This window comes from Pseudophryne corroboree, unplaced genomic scaffold (genome assembly GCF_028390025.1).
Source record: "Pseudophryne corroboree isolate aPseCor3 unplaced genomic scaffold, aPseCor3.hap2 scaffold_464, whole genome shotgun sequence".
NCBI lineage: Eukaryota > Metazoa > Chordata > Amphibia > Anura > Myobatrachidae > Pseudophryne > Pseudophryne corroboree.
Window position 1 is genome coordinate 61,966 of NW_026970078.1, and position 20,112 is coordinate 82,077.

General features: G+C 49.9%; 25 non-coding genes and 5 pseudogenes across 25 annotated transcripts; 25 read left to right on the plus strand and 5 right to left on the minus strand.

Annotated features, from left to right (window-relative positions):
- The first annotated feature begins 127 nt into the window (after nucleotides 1-127).
- On the plus strand, nucleotides 128-290 carry LOC135027514 (U1 spliceosomal RNA). The gene has a single exon (XR_010223959.1). It is a non-coding gene; the product is annotated as a U1 spliceosomal RNA (small nuclear RNA).
- Nucleotides 291-961: 671 nt separating this feature from the next.
- On the plus strand, nucleotides 962-1,125 carry LOC135027333 (U1 spliceosomal RNA). Its single transcript, XR_010223818.1, has one exon. It is a non-coding gene; the product is annotated as a U1 spliceosomal RNA (small nuclear RNA).
- Nucleotides 1,126-1,277: 152 nt separating this feature from the next.
- On the plus strand, nucleotides 1,278-1,440 carry LOC135027503 (U1 spliceosomal RNA). Its single transcript, XR_010223949.1, has one exon. It is a non-coding gene; the product is annotated as a U1 spliceosomal RNA (small nuclear RNA).
- A 671-nt stretch (nucleotides 1,441-2,111) lies between these two features.
- On the plus strand, nucleotides 2,112-2,275 carry LOC135027386 (U1 spliceosomal RNA). The gene has a single exon (XR_010223869.1). It is a non-coding gene; the product is annotated as a U1 spliceosomal RNA (small nuclear RNA).
- A 152-nt stretch (nucleotides 2,276-2,427) lies between these two features.
- Nucleotides 2,428-2,590, plus strand: LOC135027457 (U1 spliceosomal RNA). Its single transcript, XR_010223929.1, has one exon. It is a non-coding gene; the product is annotated as a U1 spliceosomal RNA (small nuclear RNA).
- Nucleotides 2,591-3,205: 615 nt separating this feature from the next.
- LOC135027330 (U1 spliceosomal RNA) lies at nucleotides 3,206-3,369 on the plus strand. Its single transcript, XR_010223815.1, has one exon. It is a non-coding gene; the product is annotated as a U1 spliceosomal RNA (small nuclear RNA).
- A 152-nt stretch (nucleotides 3,370-3,521) lies between these two features.
- Nucleotides 3,522-3,663, plus strand: LOC135027501 (U1 spliceosomal RNA; annotated as a pseudogene).
- Nucleotides 3,664-4,355: 692 nt separating this feature from the next.
- Nucleotides 4,356-4,519, plus strand: LOC135027334 (U1 spliceosomal RNA). The gene has a single exon (XR_010223819.1). It is a non-coding gene; the product is annotated as a U1 spliceosomal RNA (small nuclear RNA).
- A 152-nt stretch (nucleotides 4,520-4,671) lies between these two features.
- LOC135027561 (U1 spliceosomal RNA) lies at nucleotides 4,672-4,813 on the plus strand (annotated as a pseudogene).
- A 695-nt stretch (nucleotides 4,814-5,508) lies between these two features.
- On the plus strand, nucleotides 5,509-5,672 carry LOC135027309 (U1 spliceosomal RNA). The gene has a single exon (XR_010223795.1). It is a non-coding gene; the product is annotated as a U1 spliceosomal RNA (small nuclear RNA).
- Nucleotides 5,673-5,824: 152 nt separating this feature from the next.
- On the plus strand, nucleotides 5,825-5,987 carry LOC135027548 (U1 spliceosomal RNA). The gene has a single exon (XR_010223976.1). It is a non-coding gene; the product is annotated as a U1 spliceosomal RNA (small nuclear RNA).
- Nucleotides 5,988-6,657: 670 nt separating this feature from the next.
- LOC135027395 (U1 spliceosomal RNA) lies at nucleotides 6,658-6,821 on the plus strand. The gene has a single exon (XR_010223877.1). It is a non-coding gene; the product is annotated as a U1 spliceosomal RNA (small nuclear RNA).
- A 3,239-nt stretch (nucleotides 6,822-10,060) lies between these two features.
- On the plus strand, nucleotides 10,061-10,224 carry LOC135027329 (U1 spliceosomal RNA). The gene has a single exon (XR_010223814.1). It is a non-coding gene; the product is annotated as a U1 spliceosomal RNA (small nuclear RNA).
- Nucleotides 10,225-10,376: 152 nt separating this feature from the next.
- Nucleotides 10,377-10,512, plus strand: LOC135027491 (U1 spliceosomal RNA; annotated as a pseudogene).
- Nucleotides 10,513-11,210: 698 nt separating this feature from the next.
- Nucleotides 11,211-11,374, plus strand: LOC135027316 (U1 spliceosomal RNA). The gene has a single exon (XR_010223802.1). It is a non-coding gene; the product is annotated as a U1 spliceosomal RNA (small nuclear RNA).
- A 152-nt stretch (nucleotides 11,375-11,526) lies between these two features.
- LOC135027427 (U1 spliceosomal RNA) lies at nucleotides 11,527-11,689 on the plus strand. The gene has a single exon (XR_010223907.1). It is a non-coding gene; the product is annotated as a U1 spliceosomal RNA (small nuclear RNA).
- A 674-nt stretch (nucleotides 11,690-12,363) lies between these two features.
- LOC135027470 (U1 spliceosomal RNA) lies at nucleotides 12,364-12,527 on the plus strand. The gene has a single exon (XR_010223934.1). It is a non-coding gene; the product is annotated as a U1 spliceosomal RNA (small nuclear RNA).
- A 152-nt stretch (nucleotides 12,528-12,679) lies between these two features.
- LOC135027409 (U1 spliceosomal RNA) lies at nucleotides 12,680-12,842 on the plus strand. Its single transcript, XR_010223891.1, has one exon. It is a non-coding gene; the product is annotated as a U1 spliceosomal RNA (small nuclear RNA).
- Nucleotides 12,843-13,516: 674 nt separating this feature from the next.
- Nucleotides 13,517-13,680, plus strand: LOC135027375 (U1 spliceosomal RNA). The gene has a single exon (XR_010223858.1). It is a non-coding gene; the product is annotated as a U1 spliceosomal RNA (small nuclear RNA).
- A 152-nt stretch (nucleotides 13,681-13,832) lies between these two features.
- On the plus strand, nucleotides 13,833-13,995 carry LOC135027393 (U1 spliceosomal RNA). Its single transcript, XR_010223875.1, has one exon. It is a non-coding gene; the product is annotated as a U1 spliceosomal RNA (small nuclear RNA).
- A 674-nt stretch (nucleotides 13,996-14,669) lies between these two features.
- On the plus strand, nucleotides 14,670-14,833 carry LOC135027458 (U1 spliceosomal RNA). Its single transcript, XR_010223930.1, has one exon. It is a non-coding gene; the product is annotated as a U1 spliceosomal RNA (small nuclear RNA).
- Nucleotides 14,834-14,985: 152 nt separating this feature from the next.
- On the plus strand, nucleotides 14,986-15,148 carry LOC135027418 (U1 spliceosomal RNA). Its single transcript, XR_010223899.1, has one exon. It is a non-coding gene; the product is annotated as a U1 spliceosomal RNA (small nuclear RNA).
- A 674-nt stretch (nucleotides 15,149-15,822) lies between these two features.
- Nucleotides 15,823-15,986, plus strand: LOC135027359 (U1 spliceosomal RNA). The gene has a single exon (XR_010223843.1). It is a non-coding gene; the product is annotated as a U1 spliceosomal RNA (small nuclear RNA).
- A 152-nt stretch (nucleotides 15,987-16,138) lies between these two features.
- On the plus strand, nucleotides 16,139-16,301 carry LOC135027538 (U1 spliceosomal RNA). The gene has a single exon (XR_010223972.1). It is a non-coding gene; the product is annotated as a U1 spliceosomal RNA (small nuclear RNA).
- Nucleotides 16,302-17,129: 828 nt separating this feature from the next.
- LOC135027394 (U1 spliceosomal RNA) lies at nucleotides 17,130-17,292 on the minus strand. The gene has a single exon (XR_010223876.1). It is a non-coding gene; the product is annotated as a U1 spliceosomal RNA (small nuclear RNA).
- A 152-nt stretch (nucleotides 17,293-17,444) lies between these two features.
- LOC135027568 (U1 spliceosomal RNA) lies at nucleotides 17,445-17,577 on the minus strand (annotated as a pseudogene).
- A 183-nt stretch (nucleotides 17,578-17,760) lies between these two features.
- LOC135027396 (U1 spliceosomal RNA) lies at nucleotides 17,761-17,923 on the plus strand. The gene has a single exon (XR_010223878.1). It is a non-coding gene; the product is annotated as a U1 spliceosomal RNA (small nuclear RNA).
- An 849-nt stretch (nucleotides 17,924-18,772) lies between these two features.
- Nucleotides 18,773-18,914, minus strand: LOC135027462 (U1 spliceosomal RNA; annotated as a pseudogene).
- A 152-nt stretch (nucleotides 18,915-19,066) lies between these two features.
- Nucleotides 19,067-19,230, minus strand: LOC135027296 (U1 spliceosomal RNA). The gene has a single exon (XR_010223783.1). It is a non-coding gene; the product is annotated as a U1 spliceosomal RNA (small nuclear RNA).
- A 674-nt stretch (nucleotides 19,231-19,904) lies between these two features.
- LOC135027419 (U1 spliceosomal RNA) lies at nucleotides 19,905-20,067 on the minus strand. Its single transcript, XR_010223900.1, has one exon. It is a non-coding gene; the product is annotated as a U1 spliceosomal RNA (small nuclear RNA).
- Nucleotides 20,068-20,112: the final 45 nt, after the last annotated feature.

Consider the following 20,112-nt stretch of genomic DNA (forward strand, 5'->3'; position numbering starts at 1 on the left):
CTTTATCTCAGATCTTCCTCTAGCCTTGTTCCTCTTTCGAGAGTTCCCCTGTGCTGCCTCAGTTGGATCTCTTTCACTTGACAGGGGGGTGCCCGAGCAGCGACCCTCCCCAGCTCTAGCCCAACTCCTACTTACCTGCCAGGTGAGATACTATGATCATGAAGGTGCTTCTCCCAGGGCAAGGCTCACCCATTGCACTCTGGTTGTGCTGCCCCTGTGATTTCCCCAAATGTGGGAAACTTGACTGCATAATTTGTGTTTCCCTTGGTCGGCTCTCGTATAATTCAGATCTCTTTGTCTCAGGTCTCTCTCCAGCCTAGTTTGCTGTCTGTTTCCACTTCTCTTTTCTTGAGCCGCTCCCTTCTATGCCCTTGCGCACTATCCTGACTTCTCCCGTCTGCTTACTTTGTGCCTTCCAACGCACAATGCAAACTACAGGTAGTGCTGCAGGGCCCACACCCTTTTACTTGCCTTACAGAGCAGCTCTGGAGCAGTTACAGTGCCCAGCTGCTGCAAGAAATCAGCTTGAATGCTTCAGGGGCTGGGGCATAGCCAACATGAGCCCCACACCAAAGGAGGGTGGAGGTGTGTAATGCGAACTAGGGGTCATCCAAGCGCCGCAAAAGGCCGCCATGCCCTGCACGCCCCTTTTCTCTCTTCATATGGAGACGAGGGTTGAAGCCAACTTTGACCCACTGCTTGGATGGCATCACCATATGCAAATCCATCTGCTGCAGGCCTTCCCCCAGGAATGCTTGCACTAGTTGTTGCATTTGGTTTGTTGTTTGGGGGTGCTTCAGTATTAGGCAGCCTTCTGCCCTCCCATGTTCATCTGAAAATATGTGTTCTCCCTGCAGTTGTTGTCCCCAGATGAGAGTTCCCTTGTGCTGCCTCAGTTGAATCTCCTTTACTTGACAGAGATGTGCCTGAGCAGCGGCCCTCCCCAGCCCTATCCCAAATCATACTTATTTTGCATAGGAGAGACCATGGTCTTGAAGATTGTTCTCCCAGGGTGAGGTTCATTCATTGCATTCTGGGTATGCTGACCCCTGTGATTTCCCCAAATGTGGATAACTCAACTGCATTATTTGTGGTAGTGGGGGACTGTGTTTGTGCTTTCCTCTGGTCAGCTCTGGTAAAAGTCAGATTTCTTTGTTTCAGTTCTTCCTCTAGCCTTGTTCTTCTTTCGAGAGTTCCCTTGTGCTGCCTCAGTTGGATCTCCTTCACTTGACAGGGGGGTGCCCGAGCAGCGACCCTCCCCAGCTCTAGCCCAACTTCTACTTACCTGCCAGGTGAGATACTATAATCATGAAGGTGCTTCTCCCAGGGCAAGGCTCACCCATTGCACTCTGGATGTGCTGCCCCTGCGATTTCCCCAAATGTGGGAAACTTGACTGCATAATTTGTGTTTCCCCTGGTCGGCTCTCGTATAATTCAGATCTCTTTGTCTCAGGTCTCTCTCCAGCCTAGTTTGCTGTCTGTTTCCACTTCTCTTTTCTTAAGCCGCTCCATTCTATGGCCTTGCGCACTATCCTTACTTCTCCCGTCTGCTTACTTTGTGCCTTCCAATGCACAATGCAAACTACAGGTAGTGCTGCAGGGCCCACACCCTTTTACTTGCCGTACAGAGCAGCTCTGGAGCTGTTACAGTGCCCAGCTACTGCAAGAAATCAGCTTGAATGCTTCAGGGGCTGGGGCATAGCCAACATGAGCCCCACACCAAAGGAGGGTGGAGGTGTTTAATGCGAACTAGGGGTCATCCAAGCGCCGCAAAAGGCCGCCATGCCCTGCACGCCCCTTTTCTCTTTTCATATGCAGACGAGGGTTGAAGCCAACTTTGACCCACTGCTTGGATGACATCACCATATGCAAATCCATCTGCTGCAGGCCTTCCCCCAGGAATGCTTGCACTAGTTGTTGCATTTGGTTTGTTGTTTGGGGGTGCTTCAGTATTAGGCAGCCTTCTGCCCTCCCATGTTCATCTGAAAATATGTGTTCTCCCTGCAGTTGTTGTCCCCAGATGAGAGTTCCCTTATGCTGCCTCAGTTGAATCTCCTTTACTTGACAGAGATGTGCCTGAGCAGCGGCCCTCCCCAGCCCTATCCCAAATCATACTTATTTTGCATAGGAGATACCATGGTCATGAAGATTATTCTCCCAGTGTGAGGTTCATTCATTGCATTCTGGGTATGCTGACCCCTGTGATTTCCCCAAATGTGTGAAACTCGACAGCATTATTTGTGGTAGTGGGGGACTGTGTTTGTGTTTTCCTCTGGTCAGCTCAGGTAAAAGTCAGATTTCTTTGTCTCAGATCTTCCTCTAGCCTTGTTCTTCTTTCGAGAATTCCCTTGTGCTGCCTCAGTTGGATCTCCTTCACTTGACAGGGGCGTACCCGAGCAGCGACCCTCCCCAGCTCTAGCCCAACTCCTACTTACCTGCCAGGTGAGATACTATGATCACGTAGGTGCTTCTCCCAGGGCAAGGCTCACCCATTGCACTCTGGGTGTGCTGCTCCTGCGATTTCCCCAAATGTGGGAAACTTGACTGCATAATTTGTGTTTCCCCTGGTCGGCTCTCGTATAATTCAGATCTCTTTGTCTCAGGTCTCTCTCCAGCCTAGTTTGCTGTCTGTTTCCACTTCTCTATTCTTAAGTGCCTTCCAATGCACAATGCAAACTACAGGTAGTGCTGCAGGGCCCACACCCTTTTACTTGCCGTACAGAGCAGCTCTGGAGCTGTTACAGTGCCCAGCTGCTGCAAGAAATCAGCTTGAATGCTTCAGGGGCTGGGGCATAGCCAACATGAGCCCCACACCGAAGGAGGGTGGGGGTGTTTAATGCGAACTAAGGGTCATCCAAGCGCCGCAAAAGGCGGCCATGCCCTGCATACCCCTTTTCTCTTTTCATATGCAGATGAGGGTTCCAGCCAACTTTGGCCCACTGCTTGGATGACATCACCGTATGCAAATCCGTCTTCTGCAGAACTTCCCCCAGGAATGCTTGTACTAGTTGTTGCATTTGGTTTGTTGTTTGGGGGTGCTTCAGTATTAGGCAGCCTTCTGCCCTCCCATGTTCATCTGAAAATATGTGTTCTCCCTGCAGTTGTTGTCCCCAGATGGGAGTTCCCTTGTGCTGCCTCAGTTGAATCTCCTTTACTTGACAGAGATGTGCCTGAGCAGCGGCCCTCCCCAGCCCTATCCCAAATCATACTTATTTTGCATAGGAGATACCATGGTCATGAAGATTGTTCTCTGAGGGTGAGGTTCATTCATTGCATTTTGGGTATGCTGACCCCTGTGATTTCCCCAAATGTGGGAAACTCGACTGCATTATTTGTGGTAGTGGGGGACTGTGTTTGTGCTTTCCTCTGGTCAGCTCTGGTAAAAGTCAGATTTCTTTGTCTCAGATTTTCCTCTAGCCTTGTTCTTCTTTCGAGAGTTCCCTTGTGCTGCCTCAGTTGGATCTCCTTCACTTGACAGGGGGGTACCCGAGCAGCGACCCTCCCCAGCTCTAGCCCAACTCCTACTTACCTGCCAGGTGAGATACTATGATCATGAAGGTGCTTCTCCCAGGGCAAGGTTCACCCATTGCACTCTGGGTGTGCTGCTCCTGCGATTTCCCCAAATGTGGGACACTTGACTGCATAATTTGTGTTTCCCCTGGTCGGCTCTCGTATAATTTAGATCTCTTTGTCTCAGGTCTCTCTCCAGCCTAGTTTGCTGCCTGTTTCCACTTCTCTTTTCTTGAGCCGCTCCCTTCTATGCCCTTGCGCACTATCCTGACTTCTCCCGTCTGCTTACTTTGTGCCTTCCAACGCACAATGCGAACTACAGGTAGTGCTGCAGGGCCCACACCCTTTTACTTGCCTTACAGAGCAGCTCTGGAGCTGTTACAGTGCCCAGCTGCTGCAAGAAATCAGCTTGAATACTTCAGGGGCTGGGGCATAGCCAACATGAGCCCCACACCGAAGGAGAATGGAGGTGTTTAATGCGAACTAGCGGTCATCCAAGCGCCGCAAAAGGCCGCCATGAACTGCATAACCCTTTTCTCTTTTCATATGCAGATGAGGGTTCCAGCCAACTTTGGCCCACTGCTTGGATGACATCACCGTATGCAAATCCGTCTTCTGCAGACCTTCTCCCAGGAATGCTTTTACTAGTTGTTGCATTTGGTTTGTTGTTTGGGGGTGCTTCAGTATTAGGCAGCCTTCTGCCCTCCCATGTTCATCTGAAAATATGTGTTCTCCCTGCAGTTGTTGTCCCCAGATGAGAGTTCCCTTGTGCTGCCTCAGTTGAATCTCCTTTACTTGACAGAGATGTGCCTGAGCAGCGGCCCTCCCCAGCCCTATCCCAAATCATACTTATTTTGCATAGGAGATACCATGGTCATGAAGATTGTTCTCCCAGGGTTAGGTTCATTCATTGCATTCTGGGTATGCTGACCCCTGTGATTTCCCGAAATGTGGGAAACTCAACTGCATTATTTGTGGTAGTGGGGGACTGTGTTTGTGCTTTCCTCTGGTCAGCTCTGGTAAAAGTCAGATTTCTTTGTCTCAGATCTTCCTCTAGCCTTGTTCTTCTTTCGAGAGTTCCCTTGTGCTGCCTCAGTTGGATCTCCTTCACTTGACAGGGGGGTGCCCGAGCAGCGACCCTCCCCAGCTCTAGCCCAACTCCTACTTACCTGCTAGGTGAGATACTTTGATCATGTAGGTGCTTCTCCCAGGGCAAGGCTCACCCAATGCACTCTGGGTGTGCTGCCCCTGCGATTTCCCCAAATGTGGGAAACTTGACTGCATAATTTGTGTTTCCCCTGGTCGGCTCTCATATAATTCAGATCTCTTTGTCTCAGGTCTCTCTCCAGCCAAGTTTGCTGTCTGTTTCCACTTCTTTTTTCTTAAGCCCCTCCCTTCTATACCCTTGTGGACTATCCTGACATCTCCTCCTGTCTGCTTACTTTGTGCCTTCCAATGCACAATGCAAACTACAGGTAGTGCTGCAGGGCCCACACCCTTTTACTTGCCTTACAGAGCAGCTCTGGAGCTGTTACAGTGCCCAGCTGCTGCAAGAAATCAGCTTGAATGCTTCAGGGGCTGGGGCATAGCCAACATGAGCCCCACACCGACGGAGGGTGGAGGTGTTTAATGCAAACTAAGGGTCATCCAAGCACCGCAAAAGGCCGCCATGCCCTGCATACCCCTTTTCTCTTTTCATATGCAGATGAGGGTTCCAGCCAACTTTGGCCCACTGCTTGGATGACATCACCGTATGCAAATCCGTCTTCTGCAGACCTTTTCCCAGGAATGCTTGTACTAGTTGTTGCATTTGGTTTGTTGTTTGGGGGTGCTTCAGTATTAGGCAGCCTTCTGCTCTCCCATTTTCATCTGAAAATATGTGTTCTCCCTGCAGTTGTTGTCCCCAGATGAGAGTTCCCTTGTGCTGCCTCAGTTGAATCTCCTTTACTTGACAGAGATGTGCCTGAGCAGCGGCCCTCCCCAGCCCTATCCCAAATCATACTTATTTTGCATAGGAGATACCATTATCATGAAGATTGTTCTCCCAGGGTGAGGTTCATTCATTGCATTCTGGGTATGCTGACCCCTGTGATTTCCCCAAATGTGGGAAACTCGACTGCATTATTTGTTGTAGTGGGGGACTGTGTTTGTGCTTTCCTCTGGTCAGCTCTGGTAAAAGTCAGATTTCTATGTCTCAGATCTTCATCTAGCCTTGTTCTTTTTTCGAGAGTTTCCTTGTGCTGCCTCAGTTGGATCTCCTTCACTTGACAGGGGGGTGCCCGTACAGCGACCCTCCCCAGCTCTAGCCCAACTCCTACTTACCTGCCAGGTGAGATACTATGATCAGGAAGGTGCTTCTCCCAGGGCAAGGCTCACCCAATGCACTCTGGGTGTGCTGCTCCTACGATTTCCCCAAATGTGGGACACTTGATTACATAATTTGTGTTTCCTCTGGTCGGCTCTCGTATAATTCAGATCTCTTTGTCTCAGGTCTCTCTCCAGCCTAGTTTGCTGTCTGTTTCCACTTCTCTTTTCTTGAGCCGCTCCCTTCTATGCCCTTGTGCACTATCCTGACTTCCCCGTCTGCTTACTTTGTGCCTTCCAACGCACAATGCAAACTACAGGTAGTGCTGCAGGGCCTACACCCTTTTACTTGCTTTACAGAGCAGCTCTGGAGCTGTTACAGTGCCCAGCTGCTGCAAGAAATCAGCTTGAATGCTTCAGGGGCTGGGGCATAGCCAACATGAGCCCCACACCGAAGGAGGGTGGAGGTGTTTAATGCGAACTAGGGGTCATCCAAGCGCCGCAAAAGGCCGCCATGCCCTGCACACCCCTTTTTTATTTTCATATGCAGACGAGGGTTGAAGCCAACTTTGACCCACTGCTTGGATGACATCACCATATGCAAATCCGTCTGCTGCAGGGCTTCCCCCAGGAATGCTTACACTAGTAGTTGCATTTGGTTTGTTGTTTGGGGGTGCTTAAGTATTAGGCAGCCTTCTGCCCTCCCATGTTCATCTGAAAATATGTGTTCTCCCTGCAGTTGTTGTCCCCAGATGAGAGTTCCCTTGTGCTGCCTCAGTTGAATCTCCTTTACTTGACAGAGATGTGCCTAAGCAGCGGCCCTCCCCAGCCCTATCCCAAATCATACTTATTTTGCATAGGAGATACCATGGTCATGAAGATTGTTCTCCCAGGGTGAGGTTCATTCATTGCACTCTGGGTATGCTGACCCCTGTGATTTCCCCAAATGTGGGAAACTCGACTGCATTATTTGTGGTAGTGGGGGACTGTGTTTGTGCTTTCCTCTGGTCAGCTCTGGTAAAAGTCAGATTTCTTTGTCTCAGATCTTCCTCTAGCCTTGTTCTTCTTTCGAGAGTTCCCTTGTGCTGCCTCAGTTGGATCTCCTTCACTTGACAGGGGGTGCCCGAGCAGCAATCCTCCACAGCTCTAGCCCAACTCCTACTTACCAGCCAGGTGAGATACTATGATCTTCACTGTTAGGGCAATCAGGATGTGGAATTCCCTGCCAGGGAAGGTGGTAATGGCGGACTCTGTAATTGGATTTAAAAATGGAATGGATACATTTCTAAATGAAAAAGCTATCCAAGGTTATAATACTTAAAATATCAAAATGGTTAATCCGGGGGTAACATGAGTTATAGTAGCTAACTAGTCATAAAACATTATTCAGCAAGTATGTAGAATCATCACAACTTAAAACAGGTTGAACACGATGGGCAATTTGCCTCTATTCAACCTCAAAAACTATGTTACTATATGTTACTATATTACTATGTTACTGTAGTATACAGAACACCACAATGTAATGAGCAGTGATAGTGAGCACTGATGAGGATACTAGAACTGACACTGAGCAGCAAGATGCAGCACTGGACTATTAGTAATGTACTGTAGTATGCTGAGCACCACAATGCAGCACAAGACAATGAGCAGTGATACTGAGCACTGATGAGGATACTACTGAGAACTGACACTGAGCAGTAGAGACACACTACTAGTATTACTGAGCAGCAATAAGTAACCACTGATACTGAGCACTGATATTGAGATTTCCACTGAGAGAACATAGCCACGTCCTCTCCGCTCTCTCTTCAATGCACGAGTAAAAATGGCGGCAACGCGCAGCTCTTTATATGGAATCCGAATCTCGCGAGAATCCGACAGCGGGATGATGACATTTTCCCTTGTTCAGGTTTTCCGAGTCAGGCGGGAACAACCGAGCCTGCCTCGGACCAGTGTAAACCACGTGGAGTTCGTCGGGAATTCGGTTCTCGGAGAACCGAACCCGCTCCTCTATATATACTATATTACTATGTTACTGTAGTATACAGAACACCACAATGCAATGAGCAGTGAGAGTGAGCACTGATGAGGATACTAGAACTGACACTGAGCAGCAAGATGCAGCACTGGACTATTAGTAATGTACTGTAGTATGCTGAGCACCACAATGCAGCACAAGACAATGAGCAGTGATACTGAGCACTGATGAGGATACTACTGAGAACTGACACTGAGCAGGAGAGACACACTACTAGTATTACTGAGCAGCAATAAGTAACCACTGATACTGAGCACTGATATTGAGATTTCCACTGAGAGAACATAGCCACGTCCTCTCCGCTCTCTCTTCAATGCACGAGTAAAAATGGCAGCAACGCGCAGCTCTTTATATGGAATCCGAATCTCACGAGAATCTGACAGCGGGATGATGACATTTTCCCTTGTTCAGGTTTTCCAAGTCAGGCGGGAACAACCGAGCCTGCCTCGGACCAGTGTAAACCACGTGGAGTTCGTGGGGAATTCGGTTCTCGGAGAACCGAACCCGCTCCTCTCTACCTTATACCCATCAATTTTTTTTATTTTCAATCTAAGCCCCTGCAGTTTTCTGTAAGCATCTGCTTCGCTATGATGATCAACAAGTCACAAGGGCAAACACTCAGGGCTTGAGGCGTAGATCTTAGGACCAGCTGCTACAAGCATGGCAGAGGTGTCACTATCACTGGTGACACCCAGAGAGGTGGCGAGGGAGATTGTAATGCAGTGCGCGCAGATAAACAGCGCAATGGTAAAAAGGAGGCATGGTTTCATAGGTAGGGGCGTGGCCTGGTGGCCTGAATCTACATTTTGTTGCTCCGGGTGTCCCGGGGGTTGGGGGCTGCACCCGGGGACTAGTGTGTGAGCGGTGCTGGCTCCTGCACAGTGACAGGGCATGGCCACCCAGCATGACGCCTCCCTTCTTGACCATGCTGTAATTGCAGTCGCACTGCAGTTCAGCGTGATCATAAAAAATGGTGTAGGCTCCTGCTGGTGCAGACTGTAGAGAAAAGCTGCTGTGACCACGCCCCCTGTGTCTCCTCCGTTGCAGACCCCATTTTGAAGCCTTGCCCCCGGACTAAGAGAAAAGAATGCCCTTGCGCACTATCCTGACTTCTCCTCCCGTCTGCTTAATTTGTGCCTTCCAACGCACAATGCGAACAACAGGTGGTGCTGCAGGGCCCACACCCTTCTACTTGCCTTACAGAACAGCTCTGGAGCTGTTACAGTGCCCAGCTGCTGCAAGAAATCAGCTTGAATGCATCAGGGGATGGGGCAAGGCCAACATGAGCCCCACACCAAAGGAGGGTGGGGGTGTTTAATGCGAACTAGGGGTCATCCAAGCACTGCAAAAGGCCGCCATGCCCTGCATGCCCCTTTTCTCTTTTCATATGCAGATGAGGGTTCCAGTCAACTTTGGCCCACTGCTTGGATAACATCACCGTATGCAAATCAGTCTGCTGCAGACCTTCCCCCAGGAGTGCTTGTACTAGTTGTTGCATATGGACCCTCATTCCGAGTCGTTCGCTCTGTAAATTTCATCGCATCGCAGTGAAATTCTGCTTAGTACGCATGCGCAATATTCGCACTGCGACTGCGCCAAGTAATTTTACAATGAAGAAAGTATTTTTACTCACGGCTTTTTCTTCGCTCCGGCGATCGTAATGTGATTGACAGGAAATGGGTGATACTGGGCGGAAACAGGCCGTTTTATGGGCGTGTGGGAAAAAACGCTACAGTTTCCGGAAAAAACGCAGGAGTGGCCGGAGAAACGGGGGAGTGTCTGGGCGAACTCTGGGAGTGTTTGTGACGTCAAACCAGGAACGACAAGCACTGAACTGATCGCAGATGCCGAGTAAGTCTGAAGCTACTCTGAAACTGCTAAGTAGTTTGTAATCGCAATATTGCGAATACATCGGTCGCAATTTTAAGAAGCTAAGATTCACTCCCAGTAGGCGGCGGCTTAGCGTGTGTAACTCTGCTAAAATCGCCATGCGAGCGATCAACTCGGAATGAGGGCCATGGTTTGATATTTGATGGTGCTTCAGTATTAGGCAGCCTTCTGCCCTCCCATGTTCATCTGAAAAGATGTGGTCTCCCTGCAGTTGTTGTCCCCAGATGAGAGTTCCCTTGTGCTGCCTCAGTTGAATCTCCTTTACTTGACAGAGATGTGCCTGAGCAGCGGCCCTCACCAGCCCTATCCCAAATCATACTTATTTTGCATAGGAGATACCATGGTCATGAAGATTGTTCTCCCAGGGTGAGGTTCATTCATTGCATTCTGGGTATGCTGACCCCTGTGATTTTCCCAAATGTGGGAAACTCGACAGCATTATTTGTGGTAGTGGGGGACTGTGTTTGTGCTTTCCTCTGGTCAGCTCTGGTAAAAGTCAGATTTCTTTGTCTCAGAACTTCCTCTAGCCTTGTTCTTCTTTCGAGGGTTCCCTGGTGCTGCATCAGTTGGATCTCCTTCACTTCACAGGGGGGAACCCGAGCAGCGACCCTCCCCAGCTCTAGCCCAACTCCTACTTACCTGCCAGGTGAGATACTATGATCATGAAGGTGCTTCTCCCAGGGCAAGGCTCAACCATTGCACTCTGGGTGTGCTGCTCCTGCGATTTCCCCAAATGTGGGAAACTTGACTGCATAATTTGTGTTTCCCCTCGTCGGCTCTCGTATAATTCAGATCTCTTTGTCTCAGGTCTCTCTCCAGCCTAGTTTGCTGTCTGTTTCCACTTCTCTTTTCTTGAGCCGCTCCCTTCTATGCCCTTGCGCACTATCCTGACTTCTCCCGTCTGCTTACTTCGTGCCTTCCAACGCACAATGCGAACTACAGGTAGTGCTGCAGGGCCCACACCCTTTTACTTGCCTTACAGAGTAGCTCTGGAGCAGTTACAGTGCCCAGCTGCTGCAAGAAATCAGCTTGAATGCTTCAGGGGCTGGGGCATAGCCAACATGAGCCCCACACCGAAGGAGGGAGGAGGTGTGTAATGCAAACTAGGGGTCATCCAAGCGCTGCAAAAGGCCGCCATGCCCTGCACGCCCCTTTTCTCTTTTCATATGCAAACGAGGGTTGAAGCCAACTTTGACCCACTGCTTGGATGACATCACCATATGCAAATCCATCTGCTGCAGGCCTTCCCCCAGGAATGCTTGCACTAGTTGTTGCATTTGGTTTGTTGTTTGGGGGTGCTTCAGTATTAGGCAGCCTTCTGCCCTCACATGTTCATCTGAAAATATGTGTTCTCCCTGCAGTTGTTGTCCCCAGATGAGAGTTCCCTTGTGCTGCCTCAGTTGAATCTCCTTTACTTGACAGAGATGTGCCTGAGCAGCGGCCCTCCCCAGCCCTATCCCAAATTATACTTATTTTGCATAGGCGATACCATGGTCATGAAGATTGTTCTCCCAGGGTGAGGTTCATTCATTGCATTCTGGGTATGCTGACCCCTGTGATTTCCCCAAATGTGGGAAACTCGACTGCATTATTTGTGGTAGTGGGGGACTGTGTTTGTGCTTTCCTCTGGCCAGCTCTGGAAAAAGTCAGATTTCTTTGTCTCAGATCTTCCTCTAGCCTTGTTCTTCTTTCGAGAGTTCCCTTGTGCTGCCTCAGTTGGATCTCTTTCACTTGACAGGGGGGTGCCCGAACAGCGACCCTCCCCAGCTCTAGCCCAACTCCTACTTACCTGCCAGGTGAGATACTATGATCATGAAGGTGCTTCTCCCAGGGCAAGGCTCACCCATTGCACTCTGGGTGTGCTGCCCCTGCGATTTCCCCAAATGTGGGAAACTTGACTGCATAATTTGTGTTTCCCTTGGTCGGCTCTCGTATAATTCAGATCTCTTTGTCTCAGGTCTCTCTCCAGCCTAGTTTGCTGTCTGTTTCCACTTCTCTTTTCTTCAGCCGCTCCCTTCTATACCCTTGTGCACTATCCTGACTTCTCCTCCCGTCTGCTTACTTTGTGCCTTCCAATGCACAATGCAAACTACAGGTAGTGCTGCAGGGCCCACACCCTTTTACTTGCCTTACAGAGCAGCTCTGGAGCTGTTACAGTGCCCAGCTGCTGCAAGAAATCAGCTTGAATGCTTCAGGGGATGGGGCATGGCCAACATGAGCCCCACACCAAAGGAGGGTGGAGGTGTTTAATGCGAACTAGGGGTCATCCAAGCACCGCAAAAGGCCGCCATGCCCTGCACGCCCCTTTTCTCTTTTCATATGCAGATGAGGGTTGAAGCCAACTTTGACCCACTGCTTGGATGACATCACCGTATGCAAATCCGTCTTCTGCAGAACTTCCCCCAGGAATGCTTGCACTAGTTGTTGCATTTGGTTTGTTGTTTGGGGGTGCTTCAGTATTAGGCAGCCTTCTACCCTCCCATGTTCATCTGAAAATATGTGTTCTCCCTGCAGTTGTTGTCCCCAGATGAGAGTTCCCTTGTGCTGCCTCAGTTAAATCTCCTTTACTTGACAGAGATGTGCATGAGCAGCGGCCCTCCCCAGCCCTATTCCAAATCATACTTATTTTGCATAGGAGATACCATGGTCATGAAGATTTTTCTCCCAGGGTGAGGTTCATTCATTGCATTTTGGGTATGCTGACCCCTGTGATTTCCCCAAATGTGGGAAACTCAACTGCATTATTTGTGGTAGTGGGGGACTGTGTTTGTGCTTTCCTCTGGTCAGCTCTGGTAAAAGTCAGATTTCTTTGTCTCAGATTTTCCTCTAGCCTTGTTCTTCTTTCGAGAGTTCCCTTGTGCTGCCTTAGTTGGATCTCCTTCACTTTACAGGGGGGTACCCGAGCAGCGACCCTCCCCAGCTCTAGCCCAACTCCTACTTACCTGCCAGGTGAGATACTATGATCATGAAGGTGCTTCTCCCAGGGCAAGGCTCACCCATTGCACTCTGGGTGTGCTGCTCCTGCGATTTCCCCAAATGTGGGAAACTTGACTGTATAATTTGTGTTTCCCCTGGTCGGCTCTCGTATAATTCAGATCTCTTTGTCTAAGGTCTCTCTCCAGCCTAGTTTGCTGTCTGTTTCCACTTCTCTTTTCTTGAGCCGCTCCCTTCTATGCCCTTGCGCACTATCCTGACTTCTCCTCCTGTCTGCTTACTTTGTGCCTTCCAACGCACAATGCGAACTACAGGTAGTGCTGCAGGGCCCACACCCTTTTACTTGCCTTACAGAGCAGCTCTGGAGCTGTTACAGTGCCCAGCTGCTGCAAGAAATCAGCTTGAATGCTTCAGGGGCTTGGGCATAGCCAACATGAGCCCCACACCAAAGGAGGGTGGAGGTGTTTAATGCAAACTAGGGGTCAGCCAAGCGCCGCAAAAGGCCACCATGCCCTGCACGCCCCTTTTCTCTTTTCATATGCAGACGAGGGTTGAAGCCAACTTTGACCCACTGCTTGGATGACATCACCATATGCAAATCCATCTGCGGCAGGCCTTCCCCCAGGAATGCTTGCACTAGTTGTTGCATTTGGTTTGTTGTTTGGGGGTGCTTCAGTATTAGGCAGTCTTCTGCCCTCCCATGTTCATCTGAAAATATATGTTCTCCCTGCAGTTGTTGTCCCAAGATGAGAGTTCCCTTGTGCTGCCTCAGTTGAATCTCCTTTACTTGACAGAGATGTGCATGAGCAGCGGCCCTCCCCAGCCCTATTCCAAATCATACTTATTTTGCATAGGAGATACCATGGTCATGAAGATTTTTCTCCCAGGGTGAGGTTCATTCATTGCATTTTGGGTATGCTTACCCCTGTGATTTCCCCAAATGTGGGAAACTTGACTGCATTATTTGTGGTAGTGGGAGACTGTGTTTGTGCTTTCCTCTGGTCAGCTCTGGTAAAAGTCAGATTTCTTTGTCTCAGATCTTCCTCTAGCCTTGTTCTTCTTTCGAGAGTTCCCTGGTGCTGCCTCAGTTGGATCTCCTTCACTTCACAGGGGGGAACCCGAGCAGCGACCCTCCCCAGCTCTAGCCCAACTCCTACTTACCTGCCAGGTGAGATACTATGATCATGAAGGTGCTTCTCCCAGGGCAAGGCTCACCCATTGCACTCTGGGTGTGCTGCCCCTGCGATTTCCCCAAATGTGGGAAACTTGACTGCATAATTTGTGTTTCCCCTGGTCGGCTCTCGTATAATTCAGATCTCTTTGTCTCAGGTCTCTCTCCAGCCTAGTTTGCTGTCTGTTTCCACTTCTCTTTTCTTCAGCCGCTCCCTTCTATACCCTTGTGCACTATCCTGACTTCTCCTCCCGTCTGCTTACTTTGTGCCTTCCAATGCACAATGCAAACTACAGGTAGTGCTGCAGGGCCCACACCATTTTACTTGCCTTACAGAGCAGCTCTGGAGCTGTTACAGTGCCCAGCTGCTGCAAGAAATCTGCTTGAATGCTTCAGGGGATGGGGCATGGCCAACATGAGCCCCACACCAAAGGAGGGTGGAGGTGTTTAATGCGAACTAGGGGTCATCCAAGCACCGCAAAAGGCCGCCATGCCCTGCACGCCCCTTTTCTCTTTTCATATGCAGATGAGGGTTGAAGCCAACTTTGACCCACTGCTTGGATGACATCACCGTATGCAAATCCGTCTTCTGCAGAACTTCCCCCAGGAATGCTTGCACTAGTTGTTGCATTTGGTTTGTTGTTTGGGGGTGCTTCAGTATTAGGCAGCCTTCTGCCCTCCCATGTTCATCTGAAAATATGTGTTCTCCCTGCAGTTGTTGTCCCCAGATGAGAGTTCCCTTGTGCTGCCTCAGTTGAATCTCCTTTACTTGACAGAGATGTGCATGAGCAGCGGCCCTCCCCAGCCCTATTCCAAATCATACTTATTTTGCATAGGAGATACCATGGTCATGAAGATTGTTCTCCCAGGGTGAGGTTCATTCATTGCATTTTGGGTATGCTGACCCCTGTGATTTCCCCAAATGTGGGAATCTCAACTGCATTATTTGTGGTAGTGGGGGACTGTGTTTGTGCTTTCCTCTGGTCAGCTCTGGTAAAAGTCAGATTTCTTTGTCTCAGATTTTTCTCTTGCCTTGTTCTTCTTTCGAGAGTTCCCTTGTGCTGCCTCAGTTGGATCTCCTTCACTTTACAGGGGGGTACCCGAGCAGCGACCCTCCCCAGCTCTAGCCCAACTCCTACTTACCTGCCAGGTGAGATACTATGATCATGAAGGTGCTTCTCCCAGGGCAAGGCTCACCCATTGCACTCTGGGTGTGCTGCTCCTGCGATTTCCCCAAATGTGGGAAACTTGACTGCATAATTTGTGTTTCCCCTGGTCGGCTCTCGTATAATTCAGATCTCTTTGTCTCAGGTCTCTCTCCAGCCTAGTTTGCTGTCTGTTTCCACTTCTCTTTTCTTGAGCCGCTCCCTTCTATGCCCTTGCGCACTATCCTGACTTCTCCTCCTGTCTGCTTACTTTGTGCCTTCCAACGCACAATGCGAACTACAGGTAGTGCTGCAGGGCCCACACCCTTTTACTTGCCTTACAGAGCAGCTCTGGAGCTGTTACAGTGCCCAGCTGCTGCAAGAAATCAGCTTGAATGCTTCAGGGGCTGGGGCATAGCCAACATGAGCCCCACACCAAAGGAGGGTGGACGTGTTTAATGCAAACTAGGGGTCAGCCAAGCGCCGCAAAAGGCCACCATGCCCTGCACGCCCCTTTTCTCTTTTCATATGCAGACGAGGGTTGAAGCCAACTTTGACCCACTGCTTGGATGACATCACCATATGCAAATCCATCTGCGGCAGGCCTTCCCCCAGGAATGCTTGCACTAGTTGTTGCATTTGGTTTGGTGTTTGGGGGTGCTTCAGTATTAGGCAGCCTTCTGCCCTCCCATGTTCATCTGAAAATATATGTTCTCCCTGCAGTTGTTGTCCCCAGATGAGAGTTCCCTTTTGCTGCCTCAGTTGAATCTCCTTTACTTGACAGAGATGTGCATGAGCAGCGGCCCTCTCCAGCCCTATTCCAAATCATACTTATTTTGCATAGGAGATACCATGGTCATGAAGATTTTTCTCCCAGGGTGAGGTTCATTCATTGCATTTTGGGTATGCTGACCCCTGTGATTTCCCCAAATGTGGGAAACTTGACTGCATTATTTGTGGTAGTGGGAGACTGTGTTTGTGCTTTCCTCTGGTCAGCTCTGGTAAAAGTCAGATTTCTTTGTCTCAGATTTTCCTTTAGCCTTGTTCTTCTTTCGAGAGTTCCCTTGTGCTGCCTCAGTTGGATCTCCTTCACTTTACAGGGGGGTACCCGAGCAGCGACCCTCCCCAGCTCTAGCCCAACTCCTACTTACCTGCCAGGTGAGATACTATGATCATGAAGGTGCTTCTCCCAGGGAAAGGCTCACCAATTGTACTCTGGGTGTGCTGCTCCTGCGATTTCCCCAAATGTGGGAAACTTGACTGCATAATTTGTGTTTCCCCTGGTCGGCTCTCGTATAATTCAGATCTCTTTGTCTCAGGTCTCTCTCCAGCCTAGTTTGCTGTCTGTTTCCACTTCTCTTTTCTTCAGCCGCTCCCTTCTATACCCTTGTGCACTATCCTGACTTCTCCTCCCGTCTGCTTACTTTGTGCCTTCCAATGCACAATGCAAACTACAGGTAGTGCTGCAGGGCCCACACCCTTTTACTTGCCTTACAGAGCAGCTCTGGAGCTGTAACAGTGCCCAGCTGCTGCAAGAAATCTGCTTGAATGCTTCAGGGGCTGGGGCATAGCCAACATGAGCCCCACACCGAAGGAGGGTGGAGGTGTTTAATGCAAACTAGGGGTCGGTCAAGCGCCGCAAAAGGCCACCATGCCCTGCACGCCCCTTTTCTGTTTTCATATGCAGACGAGGGTTGAAACCAACTTTGACCCACTGCTTGGATGACATCACCATATGCAAATCCATCTGCGGCAGGCCTTCCCCCAGGAATGCTTGCACTAGTTGTTGCATTTGGTTTGTTGTTTGGGTGTGCTTCAGTATTAGTCAGCCTTCTGCTCCACACTCCTTTGGTGTGGGGCTCATGTTGGCCATGTCCCATCCCCTGAAGCATTCAAGCAGATTTCTTGCAGCAGCTGGGCACTGTAACAGCTCCAGAGCTGCTCTGTAAGGCAAGTAAAAGGGTGTGGGCCCTGCAGCACTACCTGTAGTTTGCATTGTGCATTGGAAGGCACAAAGTAAGCAGACGGGAGGAGAAGTCAGGATAGTGCACAAGGGTATAGAAGGGAGCGGCTGAAGAAAAGAGAAGTGGAAACAGACAGCAAACTAGGCTGGAGAGAGATCTGAGACAAAGAGATCTGAATTATACGAGAGCCGACCAGGGGAAACACAAATTATGCAGTCAAGTTTCCCACATTTGGGGAAATCGCAGGGGCAGCACACCCAGAGTGCAATGGGTGAGCCTTGCCCTGGGAGAAGCACCTTCATGATCATAGTATCTCACCTGGCAGGTAAGTAGGAGTTGGGCTAGAGCTGGGGAGGGTCGCTGCTCGGGCACCCCCCTGTTAAGTGAAGGAGATCCAACTGAGGCAGCACAAGGGAACTCTCAAAAGAAGAACAAGGCTAGAGGAAGATCTGAAACAAAGAAATCTGACTTTTACCAGAGCTGACCAGAGGAAAGCACAAACACAGTCCCCCACTACCACAAATAAAGCAGTCGAGTTTCCCACATTTGGGGAAATCACAGGGGTCAGCATACCCAAAATGCAATGAATGAACCTCACCTCGACTGCTTTATTTGTGGTAGTGGGGGACTGTGTTTGTGTTTTCTTCTGGTCAGCTCTGGTAAAAGTCAGATTTCTTTGTTTCAGATCTTCCTCTAGCCTTGTTCTTCTTTTGAGAGTTCCCTTGTGCTGCCTCAGTTGGATCTCCTTCACTTAACAGGGGGGTGCCCGAGCAGCGACCCTCCCCAGCTCTAGCCCAACTCCTACTTACCTGCCAGGTGAGATACTATGATCATGAAGGTGCTTCTCCCAGGGCAAGGCTCACCCATTGCACTCTGGGTGTGCTGCCCCTGCGATTTCCCCAAATGTGGGAAACTTGACTGCATAATTTGTGTTTCCCCTGGTCGGCTCTCGTATAATTCAGATCTCTTTGTCTCAGATCTCTCTCCAGCCTAGTTTGCTGTCTGTTTCCACTTCTCTTTTCTTCAGCCGCTCCCTTCTATACCCTTGTGCACTATCCTGACTTCTCCTCCCGTCTGCTTACTTTGTGCCTTCCAATGCACAATGCAAACTACAGGTAGTGCTGCAGGGCCCACACCCTTTTACTTGCCTTACAGAGCAGCTCTTGAGCTGTTACAGTGCCCAGCTGCTGCAAGAAATCTGCTTGAAAGCTTCAAGGGATGGGGCATGGCCAACATGAGCCCCACACCAAAGCAGGGTGCAGCAGAAGGCTGCCTAATACTGAAGCACCCCCAAACAACAAACCAAATGCAACAACTAGTGCAAGCATTCCTGGGGGAAGGCCTGCCGCAGATGGATTTGCATATGGTGATGTCATCCAAGCAGTGGGTCAAAGTTGGCTTCAACCCTCGTCTGCATATGAAAAGAGAAAAAGGGCGTGCAGGGCATGGTGGCCTTTTGCGGCGCTTGACTGACCCCTAGTTTGCATTAAACACCTCCACCCTCCTTCGGTGTGGGGCTGATGTTGGCTATGCCCCAGCCCCTGAAGCATTCAAGCTGATTTCTTGCAGCAGCTGGGCACTGTAACAGCTCCAGAGCTGCTCTGTAAGGCAAGTAAAAGGGTGTGGGCCCTGCAGCACTACCTGTAGTTTGCATTGTGCATTGGAAGGCACAAAGTAAGCAGACGGGAGGAGAAGTCAGGATAGTGCACAAGGGTATAGAAGGGAGCGGCTGAAGAAAAGAGAAGTGGAAACAGACAGCAAACTAGGCTGGAGAGAGACCTGAGACAAAGAGATCTCAATTATACGAGAGCCGACCAGGGGAAACACAAATTATGCAGTCAAGTTTCCCACATTTGGGGAAATCGCAGGAGCAGCACACCCAGAGTACAATGGGTGAGCCTTGCCCTGGGAGAAGCACCTTCATGATCATAGTATCTCACCTGGCAGGTAAGTAGGAGTTGGGCTAGAGCTGGGGAGGGTCGCTGCTCGGGTACCCCCCTGTAAAGTGAAGGAGATCCAACTAAGGCAGCACAAGGGAACTCTCGAAAGAAGAACAAGGCTAGAGGAAAATCTGAGACAAAGAAATCTGACTTTTACTAGAGCTGACCAGAGGAAAGCACAAACACAGTCCCCCACTACCACAAATAATGCAGTTGAGTTTCCCACATTTGGGGAAATCACAGGGGTCAGCATACCCAAAATGCAATGAATGAACCTCACCCTGGGAGAACAATCTTCATGACCATGGTATCTCCTATGCAAAATAAGTATGATTTGGAATAGGGCTGGGGAGGGCCGCTGCTCATGCACATCTCTGTCAAGTAAAGGAGATTCAACTGAGGCAGCACAAGGGAACTCTCATCTGGGGACAACAACTGCAGGGAGAACATATATTTTCAGATGAACATGGGAGGGCAGAAGGCTGCCTAATACTGAAGCACCCCCAAACAACAAACCAAATGCAACAACTAGGGCAAGAATTCCTGGGGGAAGGCCTGCCGCAGATGGATTTGCATATGGTGATGTCATCCAAGCAGTGGGTCAAAGTTGGCTTCAACCCTCGTCTGCATATGAAAAGAGAAAAGGGGCGTGCAGGGCATGGTGGCCTTTTGCGGCGCTTGGCTGACCCCTAGTTTGCATTAAACACCTCCACCCTCCTTTGGTGTGGGGCTCATGTTGGCTATGCCCCAGCCCCTGAAGCATTCAAGCTGATTTCTTGCAGCAGCTGGGCACTGTAACAGCTCCAGAGCTGCTCTGTAAGGCAAGTAAAAGGGTGTGGGCCCTGCAGCACTACCTGTAGTTCGCATTGTGCGTTGGAAGGCACAAAGTAAGCAGACAGGAGGAGAAGTCAGGATAGTGCGCAAGGGCATAGAAGGGAGCGGCTCAAGAAAAGAGAAGTGGAAACAGACAGCAAACTAGGCTGGAGAGAGACCTGAGACAAAGAGATCTGAATTATACGAGAGCCGACCAGGGGAAACACAAATTATGCAGTCAAGTTTCCCACATTTGGGGAAATCGCAGGAGCAGCACACCCAGAGTGCAATGGGTGAGCCTTGCCCTGGGAGAAGCACCTTCATGATCATAGTATCTCACCTGGCAGGTAAGTAGGAGTTGGGCTAGAGCTGGGGAGGATCGCTGCTCGGGTACCCCCCT